The following is a 14968-nucleotide window of genomic DNA, read 5'->3' on the forward strand; positions in this document are numbered from 1 at the left end:
TATAGTTACAGAAAATTTGTAATGTTTTTTAATCCTTAGTTTAATTATACATTTCTGGGGACAATGAAAAACAAAATACTCTCACTCTTCCCTGGACCTAAAATTCCTTTAAATGACCAATTTTTACTTTCATGCCACCAAAGGGGAATGCCAATGTTTCCATACAAGAAAATATTTCACTGAAACTATGTCTTATTTTCCTCATTAATATCACTGAGAGAATATATTAAATACGGGGACAATTCTTATAAGTCTCATATAGAGAAGTAACATATACTTTTTAACTTGTCACCAAATAACTTCATGGTACATGAAGATAAGATGCAGAGATGCAGATAGAAGAACTTGGCATGCAAAATGATTATCACCTCTTCATTAAGAAAATAATAGGCTAAGGAATATCACCCACACGAAAGTGGGAGACACTCCAAATTTGTGCAACATATTGAGCCATCAACAGACAGATCTTATGAATAATTCTGCTGTGTGAGAACAATCTAACCCTGGAAACACAGAGCAGAAGCCATACTAGAATTCTGCCACCAATATAGGGCCTGTTTTGTGCTGTTTCTTCTCAAACAGTCAAACCACAATATGGAATGTAATATGCCATGGGAAAAAAGGGGTTTTCCCCCCCAAAACTTTTATAAATGAAAGTATATACTGAATTCCTAAACGTATATATGCCCATCACATGTATGAAGATGTTCAATTTTTTCAAATGATGAATTTGATTAATTTGCTTTAAAAGAAATATATATGCACATTTTCTATGCATACATGACAGTCACACACATACTAAACTGTTCTGAACACACACACACATATATGCATATTCACCAGTTTAACTCTTAAGAACATTTTTATTATACTAACATCTCAACAATGATCCAAATGCTCTCAAAAAATGCCTTGACAAAGTCATAAATTATTAACAGGTAGAAGAAACTATTAAAGTCACTGATTCTAATGCTTATCCTTCATTTTTGAAGAAGACTACAACATTAGCAAAGAAATGGAAATTAGGTGAATGTTCTTCAATTGGGGAATGGCTTAACAAACTGTGGTATATGTATATGACGTCATGGAACACTATTGTTCTATTAGAAATCAAAAGGGATGGGAATTCAGGGAAGCCTGGAAGGATTTGCATGAACTGATGCTGAGCGAGATGAGCAGAACCTGAAAAACACTGTATACCCTAACAACAACATGGGGGTGATGATCAACCTTGATGACTCGCTCATTCCATCAGTGCAACAACCAGGGACAATTTTGGGCTGTCTGCAATAGAGAATACCATCTGTATCCAGATAAAGAGCTGTGGAGTTTGAACAAAGACCAAGGACTATTACCTTAAATTTAGAAAAAAAAACCTGATATCTTTGTTGTGTTCTCTTAAAAATATCTATGAAGAACATTTGTCATAGTTACTGAAGCATTCATGAGTATGAAGAAGAATGTAGTTCTAAATATCTGTAGTTATAAAAAAAGAATTAACACTTTTCTTTAACTTCATTCTCTTTCATACTCATGAATGTTTCAGTAACTATGACAAATGTTCTTCATAGATATTTTTAAGAGAACACAATAAAAATCATTTAAGGAGAAAAACAACAACCAAAGCAAAACTTTCACATTATGTGAATTTTAGTTTAACTGTCAAATGAAATGAAATAAGCCCAACTTGCATTCAAGTAACATACTTTTTACTAATGAGTTCCCATTATTTTGATTATATTTAAGGCTCTCATACATAATCTTTTTTACTGAACACCTAAACAAAATTTTTAAATAATACAAAATACTACAAAAGAGATGACTGGGAGCAGCTAGGTGGCACAGTGGATAAAGCACTGGTCTTGGAGTCAGAAGTGCCTGAGTTCAAATCCAACCACAAATACTTAATGATTACCTAGCTGTGTGGCCTTGGGCAAGCCACTTAACCCCATTTGCCTTGCAAAATAAACAAACAAACAAATAGATGAATAAATAAAAAGAGATGACTGATATGAGAATAATACAAAATAATACAAAAGAGAGGACTGATCTGACATGAAATTAGCCTTCCTTTGTGAAAGGAATTTTTTTTTAAGATTTTGCAAGGCAATGGGGTTAAAGTGGCTTGCCCAAGGCCACACAACTAGGTAATTATTAAATGTCTAAGGTGGGATTTGAACTCATGTACTCCTGACTCCAGGGCCGGTGCTCTATCCACTGCACCACCTAGCTGCTCCCAAAATTTTTCATTAGTGAATTAACATAGGAAAAAAAAAGTACATTTCAAGCACTTTACTCCAGGTACTTCTTTTTAAGCTCAGGAGGACAAAGACAAACAAATTTTAATTTGGATCTACAGTCCATTAGTTTTCATATATATATATATAAAATGTATGTGCATATTTGTATGTGTATGTAATATATATGTTATATATGTGCATATTTGTATGTGTATGTAATATATATATGAGTGTGTATGTGCACATATGTATGTGAAATCTACCATTACAATCATTCATAAATAAGTAAATCATATCAGTGGCAGTCATATTTTAACAGCATTTCCCCCTTTTACTCATCACTTAGTTTTATTCAATATATTTAAAATACAAAGTTAAACTTTTAAACATAGTTAAAGCATCAGTTACAAAAATCTATAAGTGTTGTTATATTTAGTTACTACTGATATACATGCATGTTCAGGTATGAACACCTAAGCATATATTCAAAAATATATTTGACTTTAACTTCATTCTCCTTCATATTCACAGATGATTCAGTAATTATAACTATATGTGTGTGTGTGAAGCAGTAACTATAACTTGTTCCTAAAATACATATTTTTAAAGAAAATACTCTAAAAGAATTTACCTTTAGCATTTATATATATATATTTGTATTTGTTCAGAAATGTCAAAATTTGTCAATGCATTTCTCTTATTTTATATAACCTTCTTAGTTTACTAGCTATTAAAAAGATTAAATCAGAGACAAAGCAATAGAAATTGGACAATAAATAATGTACAAGTAGTAAATAATTCACTTGTATAACTCACACATATCCTATCCACTAGCCAAACATCTCTGGAAATGTAACAAATTGTGAAATCCTGCACTAATGACAAGGGTCTTGTAGTTATTAGAAAGCAATTTCAAAATTGAACATGTATGGGGAAAACATACATGTTCAATTGTGAAACTGCTCGCTAATTCCAAAGTAACTGTTAACTTTGTGTATGGCTTTAAATATTTTAAAAGGCTAAAGAAATCATCCCCTTTCAGAATCATCCAGTGAGTCAAAAAAAAAAAAACCAGCACTAATGAGCCCAAGGAAGAAGATATCAATAGGAGCAAATAAAAAACTTAAAAAGCTGTTAAACCCAAAGTTACAAAGAATCAAGATACAAAGCAGCCTGGAAGAAAGTGCTTTCTTCACATCTTACTTCTAGAATGCGTGTATCAATTCTAAACATGCACACTCTTTCCCCAGGACAAACTGACTAAACACAATAGCTACTAATAACAATGAAACATAGTCACTGTTATTAAGCATGGAAATTTGCTATCTATAGACACAAATTGCCCTACCAAAATGAAATGTGATAAAGGGCAACTAAGTGGTGCAGTGGATAGAGCACCAGTCCTGGATTCAGGTGGACCTAAGTTCAAATCCAGCCTCAGACACTTACCTAGCTCTGTGACCTTGGGCAAGTCACTTAACCCCACTGCCTTGTAAAAACAAAACAAAAAAATGAAATATGATGCTATTTGCAAATAAATTAGTGAATATAGATAGATAGATAGATATATGAATGATGAATAGGTAAAATTTTAAAATTTGCACCAGTGATAAAATAGCTATTATTTTTTCCTATCATAAACCAGTTTGGTTTTTCCATGTTCCAGATGAAGTTATAAGATAACTATATAAATACATGTCTAATATTTACAAGATTAAAAAGCAAATTCATGAACTTCCTATTTATATTTCTATTCAAAGAAAAGCATTTAAAATTATCTTAAATGTTCAATTAAGGTGACCAGTACTTACCCTACAAATATTGCCTTGTATTGATTCCCAGATATCTACCTACATAATCTCTCCCTTAAAGGTTTAATAAACTACCTACTTAAGAGCAGGGTTGATTTCATTTTTGTCTTTGTACCCCTAGTGTATGGCAACACCCAGAACCAGATTAATACTTTTACTTATTGAGACCTGAATTCAAAATATGGTCCAATTCAAGCCAATGAATGCTTCCCAATCAAACAAGCATTTATAAAATAGTAGAAATAAAATAGAATTCCAAATAATGAAAGTGTACTAATTTTTGCTTACCCATAGATATTAGTTTCACATACATACATGAAAGATCCTAAAAGTAACTGTCTATCTTTTTAATAAATCAGGAAATCACTAACAATGGCTAGCCATTAAATATGTTCTATTTATAAGGATATCCTATAGTAAGTACAAAGTAGATTAGCACAAAGCTGACATTAACAATTTCCTAATAATGCTCTTTCAAACCATGTAAGATAATTTTATTTGTTTTTCCTTCTCTCCCCTCTCCCCCATGGAAACAAATGTAAAGACTCTTTCAGACTACCTTCTGTTGGGGGAGGGGGGAAGGAAATTTTAATAATTCAAAACTGCAAAACTGCAAAAAAAAAGGATTAGTAAAAACTACTACTGTATGTTCATTGGAAAACAAATAATTTAATTTAAAAAAGAAAGAATCATGAGCAGGTGGACTGCAGAAAAACCTGGATACACTTACATGAACTGTTGCTAAGTAAAGAGAGAACCAAAACATTATACACAGGAACAGCAACATTGTGTGATGACCACCATGATAGTCTTCTTCTTAACAATGCAGTGACCAAAGATGATTCTAAAAGCCTTGAGATGGAAAATGCCATACACATCCAGGGAATTGTTCTAAGTGGAATTCAGAACCCTCCTTTCAGGTGAGTTGGAAAGTTAGCCTGGGACAAGCTGCCAATGCCTGCGGCTTTCCCAGTTGTAATGCGGAGTAGTGTCCAATTCCTAATAACGAAACTAAGGCCCAAATGAAAGAATTCTTTATTATGATTCTTGCAAGAAGCAAATGTACCCTCCAGGGAGGAGCACCCCTAATAGAAGTGAGATACAGTCTTAAAGGTAAATAGTAAAGCCCTACCCCCTCCCATCAAGACCAGTACTGGTGACCGCCAAGTTCTTCAGGATTACAGCCTACCTAATATGCATACCTCAAATCACTCCTTGATATGTTCCTCCTCCCTTGTCACACATCACATTATGTTAACAAATCTCAATCGCCATGGAGGTTGCATAAGTTAATATGCATGAAGCTAATTAAGCACACATGTTAATGAAAAATTAGTGACCCTTCCTTGACCATTCCAATTTGAGCTGGTTTAGGTATGAGCCCCTTCAACTTAGAGAATTCTATTAGCTATAAGATTGGACAGGATCATTCCACTCCCCTTCCCTCTCATCCTGTTTTTCATATTCCTGCATGTATGCTGTACTATCTGGGGCTCATCAATCTCCCAGAGGCCCCTGTTTTTGTGATTTATTGTTCTGATAGTGACCTGTGGAAGCCTAACTAACAACATTTTCTCACAGAAAGAACTATGGAATTTGAATGCAAACCAAAGCATACTATCCTCACTTTTTAAAATTTGTTTTACTCTCACAGTATTTTCCCTTTTGTTCGGAATCTTCTGTCACAACATGACTAATACGGAAATAGTTGATATCACTGTAAATATATAACCTCTATCAGATCACTTGCTATTTTGGGGAAGGAGGAGGAAAGAGGGAGAAAAATAAAGAACTTAAAATTTTATAAAAATTGGATGTTGAAAATTATCTATGTACAATTTGAAAAACAAAATTAAAAATAATAGTTAAAACATCTTTACCAATGAAAAATATTGAAAAGCAAAAAAAAATCCATAAACAATTTCAAAATGCTTACAACATCCATGCCTCAGTGAAATATTACTCCAATTCATCCTAAACTCTGTTGACAATCATTTTTCTTCTGTGTACTGATTCAGATCCCCCCAGGGGCTTTCTTTTGCCTGTAGGATCAAATAACAACTCTTCTCCCTTCACTATATGGTACACCCATGACATCCACGTGCAGGTTCCATCCATGGCCTAGGTCAGGAATAAACTCTTTCCTTACTTCTGCCTCTTTCTTTAAGAGACTGTTCAAGTACAATCTTCTGTGGGAAATTTTTCTGGATTGTACTCCAACTGCCAGTGACCCTCCCTTTCAAAATATTTTGTGTACATATGTATTTATTCATCTTCTATTTAGACTGCCTAAGTCCTAAGGATAAGTATCTCCTAATAGAATGCCAGCTCCTAGAAAGATGGGACTGTTTAAATGTTTTATTTACATTCCCATTGGTATACAATGCATTAATTGTGATTTGACTTTTGTGTTTTCACGAAAAGAAAATTAAATTCATAAGAGCAAAGGTTTTCCCTTTTATTTCATTTTAAGCAGATGCTTTTAGTGCTTAAGAACATTAGGGATTATTGATTTTTTTCTAAAAAATATTTCTTTTTCCAATTATATGTAGATATTTTCAACATTCTTTTTGTAAAGTTCTCTCCCTCCCACCCTACCCTAACAGAGGTTATAATGTATAATTGCATTCAACATAGTTCCATATTAGTCATGCTGTGGAAGAAGAATCCAGAACAAAAAGGAAAAAGACCTTGAGAAAAGCAAAAAACAAAATTAAATAGGTAAAGATATCTACATTCAGATTCCACAGTTCTTTCTCTGGATGTGGATTGCATTTTCCATGACAGGTCTTTTAAGACTTAGCTGAGAAGAGTTAAGTCCAACATAGTTGATCACTGTACAATGCTGCTTTGTGTACAATGTCCTCCTGGTTCTGCTCACCTCACTCAATGTCACTTCGTGTAAATCCAGGTTTTTCTGATATCTGCTTGCTGTTTCTTATAAAACAATAATATTCCATTATATTCTAATGCCACAATTTGTTCAGTCTACTGAGATTATTAATTTTATCATGAAGCAAAAAAAAATAGTGCATATTTTCAGTTTTCCCAGCCACAATAAGTCACTTACCTTTCACTTTTGCAATAACTACTTCTGCAGCACTAACAATTGTATCAGATGACCTGAGGATTTGGTTTTTGTTTATTATAGCCTCTTTCCAAGACATCCATGAACTACATTATGCAGACAAGTTGACTTTCTAAAAAAAGAAATATATTTAATTATGAAGAAAAAAAGGGCAGTGAAATCATTTTTAAGTTAAAATTGCAAATATTAAATGAGGAAAACTATATTAAAGGAGAAACTCTAGTCTATTAAAATATCATTTTAATTTTTATTTGATACACCAAAATAATATAATTTATCCTCTACTAAAATACAATTCTAATGTCTCAATATGCCATGGAGGTGCACTACAAGGAGTGTCAGAAGTCTTGGTTCAGTTTTGATATGCAAATCCAGTATAATTGGAGCACAATGTCTAATAGATATCATAGAGGTGGAAAGCATTCAAAAATTTAGAACTGAGAAAAATCCACAATGACCTAATGGACAGTTATTTTACTCATATAAAAACTCCAAAATCATGGTAAGCAGTAATTTGTCCTGGGTTTGTTTTTGTTTTGCTTTTTAAAGTCCTTAATGAAAGGAAATCCATTTACTCCTAGAGAGGCACTTTTCACTCTGAAAAACTCATTATGAAGAAGTTTTACATTATTTAAGCAAAACAAAACTCAATTTTGTTCTTTTAACTTCTACTTCCAGTTCTTAGTTCAGCTCTATCAAGTCAAGAAGCAATGCTTCCAAACGACAGTGAAAGCAGTTAGTATAGACTTTCCCTAGCCTATATTTTTTCCATATTCTTTGGCTTATTGTTATAACCTATCTCAACTTATTTAAATTTTGTTTTTATACTCCAGAACCTTACCTATCTCTCCCTATTCTGCATCATCTTGGCTTATTCCATTAGCTCAGTTCATGTAGGTCTCTCTTTAATCTAGATTTATTATATTTGTTATTTCTTTAAATTTCATCACATTCATATACCATATATTTAACCACTCCCAAAATCTATGGATATCTAACCCTGTCTCTAATGCCTCAATGTTATAAAACGTGCTACTCTAGATATTCTCATTCAAACACAGTCAAATTAACAAATGCATTTATATGTAACAGTCTTTCTTGTCAATGATCTCCTTGGGATACATACCTAGCAGTGAAATCACTAGGTTAAAGAATCTTGACTACTGACTATTGGAACTTTCCTTGGGGCCTACATACATGTAAACATCTTCTCCAATATGAAAAAAAAAAAACCACTGCATCCTATCATAATCTCATGCTGTCATCCTATTTTGCTCTTCCTTCTCACTAGTAAACTCTTAGAAAAAGTTCTTAAAAGTTACCAACTATCTTTTAATTGCTAACATCTAATGATCTTTTCTCAATCCTTCTTTACTTTTTTGTAGCATGTCACTGGGTTCACCTAAAATACTTTCTTCTCTTAGATTTTGGTGACACAGCTTCTTTGGTCCTCTTTTCCTGTCTGTTTGATTGCTCCTTCTCAATCTCTTTTGCTGGATCATCATATATATGTGTATTATGCCTAATAACTGTGGTTATTCCTTAAAGATCTTTCTTGGGAGACGGCTAGGTGGTGCAGTGGATAGAGCACCAGCCCTGGAGTCAGGAGTACCTGAGTTCAAATCCGGCCTCAGACACTTAATTACCTAGCTGTGTGGCCTTGGACAAGCCACTTAACCCCATTTGCCTTGCAAAAACCTAAAAAAAAAATCTTTCTTGGGACCTCTTTTCATTCTATACTCTCTTAACATTGTATCAACTCAGATGGGTTTAATTATTTTTATGCTGTTCAGTCCCATGTTTCTATTATCTACTTCCAAATAAACATCTCATTTCCAGATGATCTCCACCAGCATTTCAATATGCCCCAAACAGAAATTAACACACTCCCCAAAAGCCATTTATCTTCCAAACACCTCTATTTCTGGAGCAGTGAGGTGACATAGTGAATAAAGCATCAGTCCTGGAGTCAGGAAGACCTGAGTTCAAATCTGCCCTCAGACAATTGATGATTACCTAGCTGTGTGACCCTGGGCAAGTCACTTAACCTCACTGCTTCGCCCCCAAAAAAAGTTTTTTAAAAAAACACCTCTATTTCTGTAGAATGAGCCACCATCATTCTAACTACTTAGCTTCTCCATTTTGTACCATTCTTGACTCACTTCCATTAATCTCTCTATGGCTAAATCTTATTCTTCTACCCAAATCTCTCAAATCTGTCTCCTATTTGCTGTCCCCTGGCCACCACCTTCTTATTTAGCACAAACATCACTGTAGCCTGGACTATTACAATAGCCTCCCCAATTGAGGCTACCGCAGGCTATTATAAAATATAGCTACAAAAATGAATTCCCTTAAGCATAGGCTCCAGAAGTCTCACTATCCTACTCTATGAACTTCAAATAAATAACTAACTCCCTGTTGTGGTAGCTAGGTAGTGAGATGGATGGAAAGATGAACCTTTAGTCAGGAAGACTCATCTTTCTGAGTTCAGATCTGCCCCTCAGATACAACAAGAGCTGTATGAACCTGGGTAAGTGACTTTATTTGCTTCCGTTTTCTCATCTATAAAATGAGATGGAGAAGGAAATAAACCACTCTAGTATCTTTGCCAAAAAAAATCCAAATAGGTCTGAACACAACTGAAAATGATTGAATAAAAAACTTCCTGTTGTCTCTATGACCAAATTAACTTTTTTTTTGACAATTAAACCTTTTTACAAACTGGCACATCCAATATCTGAGCTGGGAATCTTGTGTTACATCATACCATACTTTAATCCAGAAATTGAGGTCATTTAACATATTTTAAAAATCTTAATATAGGGGCAGCTAGGTAGCATAGTGGATAAAGCACCGGCCTTGGAGTCAGGAGTACCTGGGTTCAAATTTGGTCTCAGACACTTAAAAATTACCTAGCTGTGTGGCCTTGGGCAAGCCACTTAACCCCATTTGCCTTGCAAAAAACTAAAAAAAATCTTAATATACTTATATATTATACTTATATATACTTAATATACTCTCCCTCCATCTTAAGTCAAAATGACTTTCTGTTTCTCTCATTTTCTACTACAGAGTTTAGCCTCTGAACTATGTTCATTATGTCTGAAATGTTCTGGCATCTTTTCTCTACCTTTTAAGAGCCTTAATTTCAAAGAGCCATAGATTTAAAACTAGAAGGCTGATATCAGAGAGACCAATTAGGCCAATGCACTCATTTTAATTATGTTGTTTTTTATTTATTTCATACAGACCTACTAAGTAGCAGAACAAGGATGAAGTCAAGTCCTCTGACTCCAAATCCAGAGCTCTTACCCTTTACACTATATATCATCCACAAAGATAAAGGGCTATACATAATCATTATGTAATATTTGTTGAACTATTTCAGGATAGTTCTATATTCAAAAAAGATGTAATTCTTACATGGAGAGCGACAAATATCTGAAAGGATTTATATTTATGAACATGAATATAAAGAGCCCACGTACCCGAAAAACCAACATTATACTGCCTTAACTAACCACTCCTGTTTTAATTCCCTCCTAAGTCCTTCATACCATCAGCACTAAGAGAATGCAATATGCTCCTTGAGGGCAGGAACTCTTTGGTTTTTGTACACATAGTACCAAACAAAGAATACGGCAAACACTGGATGCCTCATATATTCTTGCTGCATTATACTCTTGAAAATGAAATACTTTGGTGACATTCATTAAAAGAAAATTTAAAAACAAATTAAAAATGTAACTTTTTACCAAATATTTTAAAAGGTTCTTAGGGGGTGGCTAGGTGCCAAAGTGGATAGAGTACTGGCCCTGGACTCAGGAATACCTGAGTTCAAGTCCAGTCTCAGACACTTAATAATTACCTAGCTGTGTGGCCTTTGGCAAGTCACTTTAACCCCATTTGCCTTGCAAAAACAAACAAACCGAAAAAAAAAGGTCCTTAGAAAACATAAACAAAAGTATATGTTAAAGAGACAATAATCTACTAATAATCTATTTGTGCCTACTAATAAACTATAGAAATCTATACATTTATAAATTATTCAGAGCAAAATGATTATCTACATAAAATACATTATAGCAGAAGCCACTTCTCACAGAAATGTTCACAATATATAATTATCAGTATTAGTCACTTAGAAAATACGAGTAAAATACCACTTAATAGTCAAAACACACACATATTCTCAATTCAATTAAATATTTATTAAGCAACTAATTCAGAACTGAATTAAAAGTCTATTAAATTATCCTCAGGATCCATATCACAGTATTACCTTACAAGTGATAGCACCAGAATTCTTCAGTAATAAATTTCCTTTGGATAATATCCAAAGAAGAAAAATCATGTAATTTCTCTGAGGCTATTTTTATGCATGAGGTTAGAATCCTCAACTTAAAAGATGCAATAATGCTTTAAAATTCAATTAGAGAGGGGTGGCTAGGTGGCCCAGTAGATAGAGCACTGACTCTGGAGTCAGGAGTACCTGAGTTCAAAATCCGGCCCCAGACACTTAATAGGTTACCTAGCTGTGTGGCCTTGGGCAAGCCACTTAACCCATTACCTAACAAAAAAACTTTAAAAAAAATTCAATTAGAGGGCAGCTAGATGGAGCAGTAGACAGAGCACCAGCACTGGAGTCAGGAGAACCTGAGTTCAAATGTGGCTGTAGACACTTAATACTTCTTAACTGTGTCACTTAACCTCATTGCCTTGCAAAAAAAAAAAAAAATTCAATTGGGTTGCAATTTCATTTCTACACAGAACAAATCCTGATACTACAAAATCTGTGGTTCAGTTGTTTCACTCAGGTTCAATTCTTGATGATCCCATTTGGGGTTTTCTTGCCAAAGATAATGGAAAGGTTTACCATTTCCTTTTCCAGCTCATTTTAACAGATAAGGAAACCGAGACACACAAGATTTGGTGGTTTGATCAGGGTCATACAGCTATGAAGTGAGTGCAGCTCAATTTAAACTCAGAGCTTCCAGATTCCAGGCTTAGCACTATCCACTGCACTGTCTGGCTATCTACTACAAAATATACAAAATAATATATTACACGATTTGAGTTTTATCAAAAACTTCTTCACCATTTGAATTACAATTCATTTCATTTTCAATCAAGAAAAATGAAAAACTCTCATTTTTTCCAAGTAACTTGTTTGAGTATTTAATTTCATTGTAAGATAGAAATCCAAATTTCAATCTATTTTGAATTTGACCACTGAAGCCATTCATTTGTTTCATTCAGTTTATCAATTGAAAACAGATTAGTCAGTTCTACTTTTTCTCAGGAGCTTACACACAATGCTATAGTGCTTACATTACAAACACTCGTGGATATATTTAAATAAAGCCATGGCACTTTCCTTGACTTTTCAAAATGACAATACTAAATTACACTGGCTTTTAAGTCCTCTTAAGACATTCTGAAATGGAAAGATCCTGGTCTTTCAGAATGTATAAAAATGCTATCAATCTGCACAAAAATGTGGCAGGATAAGAGAAAGTTAAGATATATAAGGGGAGCACTGAAACTATGTTAATTATACAGGTGGCAGAATTAAACCAGGGGAGGAATGGACCTGGTGATAGATCAGGCTGGATACCCAATGAGATGAGGGACCTAGATCAAGTGACCTACTGCTACCAGATACTGTGCTAGAAGCTTTATAATCACTATCTAGGGGACAGATACTAGTATAATCTTTATCTTAAAGCACTCCAGAATCAGAGTGTGTGTCTGAGCTGAATTTGAACTTGGGTCCTTCTAAGTGCCAAGTCTAACACCCTGCACTCTACACACCCCTCCCCCCATAGTTTAAAAAAGAAGTTAATACTATGAGGATTTTCTCACTTTCTAATTTCTAATCCCTACCATCTGGAAGATAGTTGACCAAATTACAGTATATGAATGAAAGGAATATCATTATGCTATAAGAAGTGATCCAAGTTGTTGTATAAAAACCTAAGACGATTTCTATGAACTGATAAAAGGGGGAAGTGAGCAGAACCAGGCAAACATTTATAGTTAAAGAATTGTAAAGAAACACTACTGGAAAGATTTAAGAATTCTTCTAAATGCACTAATAAACCATGGAATCCGAGGACTTTTGAAGAAGTATTTCCTAACAGAGAAATAATAGACTTAAGGTACAAAATAAAAATAAATTATTTTGGTTTTGGACGTGACAACTGTAATAATTTGTTTTACTTATTATGCTTATTTATATAGGAACTATTTTCTTCTTTATTTCTTGAGTAGGGGCATGAGGAAGAGAATGAAGGTACTAATCCTGTCTTTAGAAAAGAGGAATGAGAAGCATTTTTATTAATAGTCAAAGGGAGGGGCGGCTAGGTGGCTTAGTGGATAGAGCACCAGCCCTGGAGTTAGGAGGACCTGAGTTCAAATCCGAACTCAGATAAACAATGATTACCTAGCTGTGTGACCTTGGCCAAGTCACTTAACCCCACTGCCTTGTAAAAAAACTTTAAAAAAAAAGCCAAAGGGAGGAAATGGAGAAGAACAGAAGGAAACAAACACAAACAGGACAGCTTTGAAAGCTGAAGGTTCAATTTATCATGTTTTTAAAAAACCAATGCAATAGAGTAGATTGCAATTTCATATATGATGCTCTTTTTTTCTGTTCTTACAATAAGAGAAAATGGTTTTGTGGAATAAGATCTATTTCCTGCAAAAAGAGTTATTAATAAAAAAGAAACACAAATACACACCAGAGCTAGTTAGTTGACTGTGCCAAATTCCAGTGAAAGGATTTAGTATGATTTAATATCAAAAAAGGTTACTCAATTTCAATGTAGAAATTAGATTAACTTTGTAACAATACCTTTCTTTAAACCACTGTGAAGCAACATATATGCTGTTCAATTCACTTGTAAAGAATTTAAACTATTCCTTTAAAAGTTAGCTCATTCAAAACACAGATTTAAAAGCACATCTTACTGGAATGGGTTTTGTTCTTGTGTGAACTTAAAGCTAGAAATAAATTGTCCTCCCCCCCCTGCTTGGGAATAACAAATATACTTTAACTACAAGTACACATTCTGTTAAACAAATATAACAAATACACAAACTTTTAACATTAAAAACAGTTATACAAGTGTTGAAGACATGCATTAGAAATATATAAATGCGAGATGAGCAGAACCAGAAGAATATTGTACACCCTAACAGTAATATAGGAGTGATGATCAACCTTAATGGACTTGCTCATACCAACAGGGCAACAATTAGGCACAACTTTGGGATATCTGCAATGGAGGATACGATCTGTATCCAGAGAAAGAATTGTTGAGTTTGAACAAAGACCAAAGATTTTCTGTGTACTTTGAATTTTTAAAAATATTGTTTTATTATGTAATTCTGCTATATCTTATACTGTATGTTTCTTCCTTAAGGATATGATTTCTCTTATCACATTCAACTTAGATCAATGCATACTATGGGAATGATGTAAAGACTAACAAACTGCCTTCTGTGGGGGGTGGGGAGAGGGAAGCAAGATTGTGGGAAAAATTGTAAAACTTAAAATAAAAAAAATAAATACTTAAGAAATATATGAAGGATAACATAAAAACTTGGGCAAGGAGAGAAGTCATTAATGACCAAGGAGGAATCAGAAGTCTTCAGGGCTGGCTGCATATTAGATTTTAAAGGAAAAGGAGGAATTCAAGGAAGTCCACTCCAACACAGGAAACAATACGAGAAAGACATGGCTGGGCAAGAACAGGGTTTTTTCTAGGGACAGTTATAGAGTATACAACAGAAAAAAGTTAGTAGACTGGCACCCATAGGCC

The 14968-nt window shown here is 34.0% G+C and overlaps 1 protein-coding gene across 5 annotated transcripts in view; it reads right to left on the minus strand.

The window, feature by feature from the left end:
• Positions 1–14968, minus strand: part of LOC141488257 (rho GTPase-activating protein 29-like) — a 100642-nt gene that overhangs the window by 43257 nt on the left and 42417 nt on the right. For all 5 annotated transcript variants that reach the window (XM_074188206.1, XM_074188207.1, XM_074188205.1 and 2 more), the window contains one exon: positions 7122–7251. The gene's annotated coding sequence lies outside the window, so the exon portion shown is untranslated. The remainder of the gene's footprint in view (positions 1–7121; positions 7252–14968) is intronic.

This window comes from Macrotis lagotis, chromosome 5 (genome assembly GCF_037893015.1).
Source record: "Macrotis lagotis isolate mMagLag1 chromosome 5, bilby.v1.9.chrom.fasta, whole genome shotgun sequence".
NCBI lineage: Eukaryota > Metazoa > Chordata > Mammalia > Peramelemorphia > Peramelidae > Macrotis > Macrotis lagotis.